General features: G+C 43.1%; 1 protein-coding gene across 1 annotated transcript in view; it reads left to right on the top strand.

Moving 5' to 3' along the window:
* Positions 1–8,559: 8,559 nt before the first annotated feature.
* Positions 8,560–9,693, top strand: part of cited2.L (Cbp/p300-interacting transactivator, with Glu/Asp rich carboxy-terminal domain, 2 L homeolog) — a 2,897-nt gene continuing 1,763 nt past the window's right edge. Inside the window, exon 1 of the mRNA NM_001094820.1 lies at positions 8,560–8,722. The gene's annotated coding sequence lies outside the window, so the exon portion shown is untranslated. The remainder of the gene's footprint in view (positions 8,723–9,693) is intronic.

Below are 9,693 nucleotides of genomic sequence, written 5' to 3'. Positions count from 1 at the left end.
TGAAAGTGTCTGCAATCCAAGAGTGGCCTCTACCCCTAAGCACTAAGGCAATCCAGAGATTCATTGGTTTTGCTAACTACTATCGGCAATTCATTAAGAGATTCTCTTCTCGTATTGCTCCAATCCTTGCTCTTATCCGAAAAGGGGGTAAACCCAGCTCTTGGCCCCCACCTGCTGTTGAAGCTTTTCAATCCTTGAAGGATGCCTTCACTTCTGCTTCGGTTCTCCGCCATCCTGATCCAGAGTTACCTTTCTTCATCGAGGTGGATGCTTCTGAAGTTGGAGCCGGAGCTATCTTGTCCCAAAGACATCCCTCTGATGGGAAGCTGCATCCATGTGGGTATTTCTCTAAGAAGTTCTCTCCTGCGGAGCAAAATTATGATGTAGGAAATCGAGAACTCCTGGCGGTTAAGCTTGCCTTAGAAGAGTGGCGTCACCTCCTTGAAGGTTCCTTGATCCCAGTCACGATCTACACAGATCATAAGAATCTTGAATTCATCCAATCTCTCAAGAGGCTGAATCCCAGACAAGCAAGGTGGTCTCTCTTCTTCTCTCGATTTAACTTCGTCTTGACTTTTCGCCCTGGCTCCAAGAATCGGAAGGCCGATGCTCTGTCTCGAAGTTTCACTCCGGTGGATCGTACTCCTGAAAGACTAGAGCCTATTATTCCTCCTGTCAAGATCATCGATTCCTTGTACCCTCAATTCGCTGATCAAATCCTGGCTGGTCAATCTTCTGCTCCTCCTGATACCCCCATTGGGATGGCGTTTGTCCCCTCCGAGTTACGTCTGCCCATTCTTCAACAGACTCACTGTTCCAAGCAAGCTGGACATCCCGGTCCAGAAAAGACTCTTGAACTCCTTCGACGTTTAGTCTGGTGGCCGACTATCCGAAAAGATGTCAAAGACTTTGTTTCTGCCTGTACTGTTTGTGCCACTTCCAAGTCCAGCCATTCTCGCCCCAGTGGGTTACTACAGCCGTTGCCTGTTCCCTCTCGTCCTTGGACGCATTTGGCAATGGACTTCATTGTTGAACTTCCTCCCTCCTGTGGGAACACCGTGATTTGGGTTGTCATTGACCGCTTCAGCAAGATGGCCCACTTCATCCCTCTACGGAAGCTTCCATCTGCAGTGGAGTTGTCACAGTTGTTCATCCAGTTCATTTTTCGCTGCATGGCTTCCCAACTGAGATCGTTTCTGACAGAGAGTCTCAATTCACGGCTAAATTCTGGCGTTCCCTGTGCAAAGAACTAGGTATTAATCTTCAGTTCTCCTCAGCTTATCATCCCCAGACTAATGGAGCGGCTGAGCGAGTGAACCAAGCCTTGGAACAGTTCTTGAGGAACCACGTTTCCCTTTGTCAAGATGATTGGTCTGATCTCCTCCCGTGGGCGGAATTTGCTCATAACAATGCCTGCCACGCTTCCACTGGAAGGTCCCCATTTATGTCTGTGTATGGTCTACATCCTCTAGCCTTCCCACAAGACTTTGTGTTGTCTGATGTTCCGGCCGCTGATGACCATGCAGCCCACATGTCTGCTATTTGGGCTGCAACCAAGTCAAACCTGGAGAAGAGTGCTCTGGTTCACAAGTTGTTTGCAGATCGTAGACGTAGACCCTCTCCTCCCTACAAGGTCGGTGATAAAGTCTGGTTGTCTTCCAGGAACATTCGGTTGAAGGTACCATCTCCTAAATTGGGTCCGAGGTTCGTAGGTCCATTTCCCATTTTGGAGGTGATCAATCCTGTGGCTGTCAGACTTCAGCTTCTCCCTGAGATGCGAATTCCCAACGTGTTTCATGTCTCCTTGGTGAAACCCGCCACCTCCAACCGCTTTTCCGTGGTCCAGCCTTCCCCTCCTACTATCTCTGTGGATGGCCAACAAGAATATGAGGTGGAGAAGATCCTTGACTCCAGGATCTCCAGGGGCTCTCTTCAGTACCTCATCAAGTGGAAAGGCTTCGGCCCTGAAGAATGCTCCTGGGAAGGATGCTCTGATGTCCATGCTCCTCGTCTGGTGAGGGAGTTCCACTCCAAATTTCCCCAGAAGCCAAGTCCTGGTGGTCCGGAGGCCCCCCGTGAGGGGGGTGGTACTGTCACGATCGCCGCCCGGAGCAGGTCCAAGAGCTCCGGGCGGCGCGTCCCTCCTTGCCGGCGTCGCTTCCAAAATGGCGGCGCCCATGGCCGCCACGTGGGTAGCGGCGCCGGCGCGATGACGTCAGCGCGCCGACATCGGCGCAAGGGCGTCAATGACGTCACAATAGCGCCAAATTCAAAATAAAAACGCCAACTAGACGCCAGAATGGCGCCCAAGTATAGGACTACTTTCCCTATAGTATCCTGGGTTTCCTGTGAAGCTTTATTGCTATTTCTTGTTCCTGATTTATATTCTGACCCTTTGCCTGGACTTTGGACTTTGCTGATATCTGCCTGCCTGTGAACTTTTGCCTGGATCTCGACTACTCCTTTGATTAACCCTTTGGACACCGCAAACTTGCTCCCTCAAGAGGGCTTCCTCCTCGATCCTGACAAACCTCCCTGGTGGGAGCATCCCGGCTCCCTGACAGTATTACTAGAATTGGGACTGTTAAGAAGGAAACCTTCACTTACTGGTTCCTCATTTGTGTAGACAGATGAAAAATATGAGTTCAGAATCTGCGCTTTTATTTTGTTTTCATCAACCAGCTGACCCCCCTCTGAAAGTAAGGGTCCCACCCCTTCCTGCTTCATTTTTTTACTATTAACATATTTAAAAAATAATTTTGGATTTTTTTTACTGCTTGCTGCAATATCCTTTTCTATAGCAATTTTAGCTTGCCTTATAGCTTCTTTGCATGATTTATTGGCCTCCTTGTACCTTATAAATGTTTGGGCTGTACCAGCTAACTTGAAAGCCTTAAAAGCACCCAACTCAACACCAACGCTTCTATTGAACCAAAAAGGTTTTGCTTTGCAACATGTTGGCAGATAAAGGTTTTGCTAACCTTTTGGTCCCTTTAGTTACCCCCAGGGATTGTGTTAGCCAGCTATGCTGGCTTCTTGTTCCCAGAGGGGAGGGAGAGTAGTTCCCCAGAGGTTATAAAAAGGGTTGCTTATGTTTTTTGTCTCTTTCCAATGCACCCAGTAGCTGAATGAAAAGGGGTGTTGTTGTTGGGGCCTGAGGTGGAGACAGACCTCTGCATAGGGGAAGTAAGTGTCGGGACAGACATTGTTATAGGTCACTCTAGGAGTGACAGTTAGGATCAGGAAAAATAATGAACAGCTAAGGCTCCAACTAGTTTAGTGAGGGGTTAGTACCCTGTAGCACCTCCGCTGTCATTACAGGGACCCAAACTGTTAGGCTCAGGATTAGGCAGATCCTGGAGTAATTCACCTCTGCGGGCTTCACCTAGGGATGGTTAATTGGTAGCCACAAGGCAGGCAATGCAACCATGTGAGAAAGCAGACAAAAGACTGCCACTTGTTGTTCATTGAATGTACCAAAAGAACCCACTGCCACTTGTTGTTCATTGAATGTACCAATGGAGCACACACCCTGCATATTTGAATTAACTGGCAACTGGAGTGTACCAACTGTTAAAAAAAGTAGCACTGGCACCCAAATAGTGAAGTGTGCTCATACCAGAATGGTATCCCTTTCTCCATTCTATAAGTGGGGCCCCACCTGAAGATACAGGGGGTCATTTATAAAGTTTGCGAAAGTGCATATTTATTCACAAATGTTTGTATAGCCCATGCTTTTTCCTGAACGCTAAAATATTGCACTGCTGTTCCTGGCTTTCGGGTTTTTGCGAATTTGCATTGTGAATAAATTTTCGCAAATCACATGGGTGTTTGCGTGAGTGCACCCAGTGTACGAGGTTGTTGTGCATGAAAATAGCATTGAAAGTAGCATTGAGTGGTGTAACTCAGACGCAGAGTATTCGCAATTTGTATTTTCCATATTTAAAAAGCTCTTATGGAAATTCGCAGTGTGAAAAAAAATTACAATTTTGTTTGCACATTAAGTACACCACTCTTATCAAGCTTTATAAATATAACCATGCGCAGGGCAAATATTTTCTCACTCGCCACTGTTATTGAAAAAGCAATGCTTTGCATGCTAGCTGATTTTTGTATTACTCATGGAACCCGTAGCAGAAACAATTAGGCAACATCCCCTTATTCATGAATATACAGTAAGAACTGCAACCTCCAAATTGCCATTATTTGCTGGTGGATATTATATTATCTATCACTAAACCCTCAATTTCCTTACCGCCAGTTTTCCAAACACTCAACCATTTCTCTAAGAAACCCTATTATAAAGTAAACTAGTCCAAATCAGAAGTGCTGCCCATTTGGATCCCATAGACCATTCTGTCCAACTTAAAATCCTCCTTCAAGTTTGCATGGCAGAAGTAATTTATCCCCTACTTGGGTAAAGGTAGGAACTTATACGGTCTGTCCGACTTTCTCCCAACCTTTCTGCTTTCAACGCACTTCTTTCAAGAAGCCTACCCTCACTCTGCTTAACTACCAAACGCAACACCACATACAATACCACATTTCTCACCCACTTAATTCGATCTTGCCCACTCCCACACCTTGTGTATTACTCCCTTCCCTTTAGAGTGTATGCCTATGCATAGGGCCTTCCTCACCTTTTTGTACCTGTATTGATTGTGATGTATGTAACTCCATATAATTCATGTGATTTAGTTGTATAATCACATTTACTTTACAGTGCTACACAATATGTTGGCGCTATATAAATACATGTTAATAATAAAATAATAAATAATAACTTCAGTTAAATCTCTTTGCAATGTAAACTTTCACCTGATACTGGAGAAATGCTACTCATTCAGGCATGGTTGGTTAACAAAAGACATACAGTATGCTGGCTAGAAAGAATAGCCACTGTAAAAACCATGCTGCTTCTGTAAAAACTATATATTTTTCATCCCTATAGCATTTCCGAAAAAGGTTTTCCCTTACTATGCAAAGTGATATTGAAACCACATTTGGTGGTCCTGCCAGAAATTACTACATATTGTCATATGTATAAATAAACCAAAAATGTGAAAAACCTTATATATTTTTAATTAAAACAATAGGCAAAACGTATGTTATGCTCATGCCCTATTCAATGAGCTTATATGGTCAGGGGTTCCAAACAATATTTTGAATGCATCAATTCATAGCGAACAGGATGAAATGGTGGCTACATGATGAGTAGAGTGGGTAATAAAAAAAACTACCGGGGGAGCAGGGGGTGCGAGCGGGCCAGGGCCCGCATCCCCTCAGTTTGCGCGCCGCTTATTCCCGGCCAGTTCTGGGCGTACGGAGGGGGGCAGGGGGCCCGGCTGCGCATCCTGCGCCAGGGCCAGCCCCCCTCTAGTTACGTTTCTGAAAAAAACTGCATGTCTGCAACAGCACCCACACAAAAGAATTTTGCCATTAACAATATGAAGTGACGTGAAGTGAATTTTCTTTTGAAGTATACCTTCTAAAACAAATACCTATGAGGGTCTATATTTTTTTTATTTCTATCCTATGAATACAATACTCTTTTTTTACACACTCCTTCCATTGCTAATATGAACACCACTGTCATCTTTACTGCCATAAAATGCTTCTGTAGGGATTAATTTAGCAAATTAGCAATAATTTCTCATTGAAGTGATACACCACTTGTAGGGAACTGGTTCAACTGACACAAAACTATGATAAACGTGCAAAAACATTTGGATTTATAAAGTGACTGCTTTTGTGCATGAGCATAGATAGGCTCTATCCCCAGTTTTAACAGCATAAGGATGGAAAAAATAGATGATGAAACTATTGTTGCATTGTCTGAACTCAGAAAAAATATATATAATATTTGCAGGTAAGGGGTTAAAATATGAGATAGTATATGTATGCCCTTCTGGTAAGTCAACTTGATCATTGGCCATAAATCAGCCTCCATATGGCAAGCAATGTGTTTGTGGCTATGGAGGATGGGCAGTTTGCACTCCCACCTCCCAGATGAAGGGCAGAAAATGTATAAGTAAAAGGTAAATCTTAGTGTCTTGTAGCTCTGATTTTGTTTACAGATCACAGATGTCTTATGTTAGAAACACTACAGAGAAGCCAAGCCTAAGCTTACAAGAAGGAAATCATTCGGGGATATATGACACAAGGGTTCTGATTTAAGAATACATGTAAAAATATAAGCATATGTGAGTGCATCCTGCGTAATATATTATTATATTACTGTAAACATTATGTGTATAAGGGTAGGACTCCACGAGCGATTTTTTCGCTGCTGCGTCTGCATCCGACAGTCGTGTCGTGTCGGATCAACAATGTGACACCATGCGACAATTCTATCTCTTACCTTATTTTTGTCGCATGTTTTTTGTCGCAGCGCGTCGGATCGCGACAAAATCGATCGTGGATTCCTACCCTAAAATGTAGACCATCATTCACGACAAGGCACATTCATGCAACATTACCATGTGACATTAGGAACACTGCAAAGCTTTAATTGCTAGAGACATGCAGGATACACAGTGTATTTTATATAGGGTAGCTATAACCTTTACTTCCTTTATTTCAGAGTGCAATGACTGAAACAAATAACTACTGGTTTCACCCCTTGCTGTGTAGTGATATTGTTATAATATTCCATTCTGCATAATTATTATGATATTTTCATGTCATCGTATAGGGAAACAGCCACTTCAGCATCCCTAGCAGAACTGTTAACTGTGACAAAGCAATAACCAACAAACACAAAGATGGGGCTGCTTGCCTGTATTATGCTAGGTAACATGTATACTTCCAGCTGTTGCTTGCAGGTGCATAACTGCAGATGAAGAAGCTGATTCTGTGGTTGCTGGTGGGCCAATCAATATTTTGGGGCTCTAAATTGAATTTGCTGTGGGGCCCAATAACATGTAGTTATGACATTGGTTGCTTCATTTGTCTATCACAATTGTATTTAATTTACCAATACATTTAAAAAATGTAAGTACAGTTAAATTAAAAGAGTGCTCCTGTGGCCAACTATGCATCCAGAACTGCTGGTTATCAACAGGGGTGCAGTGCCAATAAAATGAAAAACTTGCCTTAGGCGGCAGCGCCCCTCAGGTTACCTGGGGCAGCAAAGAGCCACTCCTGGTACCTTTAAGAGACAAATTTCCATTTTTTAAACCAGAAATTTGGCGTTTCTAGTGCAAGAGAGCGCAATTGCGTTTTCCGCACTAGTGATGTGCCCTCATTGGACCCCTCCGGCGCAGAAAAGGCCATCACTGGGCAGGGTCGGGCAAAGCAGACCAGGTGCCCTAGGCAACCCGGCCAGCAGAGTGGAGGGAAGCAGCAGAGGGGAGGGCTCGAGAGGGGATGGGAAATAGCAGAGGAGAGGCATACCTCCCAACTGTCCTGCTTTCAGTGGGACAGTCCTGCTTTTGACAGCTCAACCCGCAGTCCCGTGTTTTTACTGAAAAGTCGCGACTTTCTCTGCACTAAACAGCCAGAAAAAGAAACACCAGGTGCAACTAGGTGCAACTTAGATACTTTGTAACAATTTTCAGATAAGCAAATAAGTAATTGTAACAATTTAGATAAGGAGGTCCCTTGGGAAAAGTAAGACTCACAGCTTAAAGGGCAAATCACCTTCATTAGCAAAACTGTAATAACTGGAAAAAAAAACCCAGAAATATGTTCAAACTTTCATAACCTGCCAAATTTTGTAAAATGAACATGGTAATTAGGGGATGTGGGCACAAAAATGTGCGTGGTCAAAAAAATTTCGCTGCGCTTCGCGACAAATGGTTTTGTCCCTCTTTTTATTTCCAAAATGTTGGGAGGTATGACAGACCAGCAGAAGGAAGCGACTGCGAACTGGGGGTAGGCAGAAGAAGTAACTGCACAGCTCCCCCCTATTGTTGTGTCCTAGGCAGGTGCCTATTCTGCCTACCCCTCCTTCCGGCCCTGGTGCTGGGGGCGGCATTAAAGGAGCTGCCTCGGGCCCCAGGAATGCCCATGGTTATTAATATATATGTGTGTAGATAGATAGATAGATAGATGATAGAAAGATATACACAAGAATAAGACACACACACAGATAAACATTTACACATAGCTATCTGTAATATCATCTGTGTATATCTGTGTGTGTCTTATTCGTGTGTATATCTTTTTGTATGTTTTTCTGTTCTGTATAGTATGCATTTTGCATAAACGTTTGATTTATCACCCGAGTCGATTTTTACCTCATTTGAAAAGCAAATAAACCTTTGTCTTTATTACCCACTGCCTAACGGCACTATCAATTCATACTGTTTTTGTAAGAAGCAACGAAAAGCAAATAGACACCTAGTGGCAAATCGAGCTCAAATGATCAAACACACGTGTCACAAGGAAAGAAAAGCAGCAGCAGCATAGGGATAGATTGATCCGTCTGCGCTTATCCAGGTTTTACTTTGCTTGCTCGATAGGGGTTTCCCCCTCCCCCTTCTCTTCGCTCCTCCCTTTTAGCAATTCTATATTGACAAGCTGGGGGGAAAAAAAACAGTTCATTGTTGGCAAGTAGTGATGTCTGTCGGTACAGAGTGAGGAATTCAGTGCTCTGCACCAATATCATATTACTTGGTCTCTCCGCAGACTACAAAAGGGAGAGCTGCTGTTCTCTCCTGTATATTGGGATCTGGCTCCTGATCCTCTACAATCTGCATTTTTGGAGCGTTCTCGTGCGGTGAGCTCTTGTTATTTTACCGTTTGGACTATTGTACAGAACCCTTGTTTGTTGTCTTTGCTTCCTTTTTCGTCGTTTTTGTCTGTTGAAACCGTGAGACGTAAGCCAGATGGCCGCGGCGTGCGCTATAAATAATTTAGTTTCGTTTAGAGTTCGTTAAAATACGTGCCTGTAATTTCTGAATATCACGAATATATCCTGATTGCATAGTCCATATAAATGTTTGCACCCAGAAAAAAAGTTGAGCGAATATAGTTTAAAAAAATCCAGTGGTTTGTGTTTAATGTAGCTTTGCGATTAGCTTTGTGTGGATTCGGTTATTTCGGTAATTTATGCAAGTGAGCCCTTTATGTGCCATGTTACAGTGCTGGGTAATTGGTGTCTGTATCAACATCTCACTTTGGTCGCATTTGTTAATGGATCAGAAATCCTTTCAATAGAGGCAGACATGTTTGAGGAAAGAAAAGAGACGCGCAGTAATGGACTATTGAAAGTGTTGCATGAGAGATCCTCAAATAAACACAGCCAAGCTGCAGCCTCTAGCATATGGAGTAGGCTTGAAAATGAGCGACTATCTTTGTTTTCATTGTTGAATACGACCGTCCTTGGCTTCGGTTTACTCCTCTCTGCTGTATAAAGTTAAAATGCTACATATCTCAACAGGGCTGCCTCCGATCTTTTTATCGTATATGTTTATGTTCTCTCGAATCTTTTATTTTATACATTGTGCCTGTGTTTGTATTCCTAAAGCAAACCTCTATGTTTAAAGCCATGAAAGAATGTCAAGTGTTAAAGTTGCAAACCAATGATAATGTTAATGTTATGATCATTTATTAACAGATAAAAATAGCCTGTTTTGCCTCAATTTTGATCCAAAAAGATGATAGATGAACGTTTTTCATTTAAAAATACAGATTTTTTTTTATTTTTATTTTTTTAAGCTGGCTTCCATTTACATTATCATTTTTATC

This window comes from Xenopus laevis, chromosome 5L, assembly GCF_017654675.1.
Source record: "Xenopus laevis strain J_2021 chromosome 5L, Xenopus_laevis_v10.1, whole genome shotgun sequence".
Taxonomy (NCBI): Eukaryota; Metazoa; Chordata; class Amphibia; order Anura; family Pipidae; genus Xenopus; species Xenopus laevis.
The sequence above is the reverse complement of the archived record's forward strand: the minus strand, read 5'-3'. Positions and strand labels throughout refer to the sequence as shown.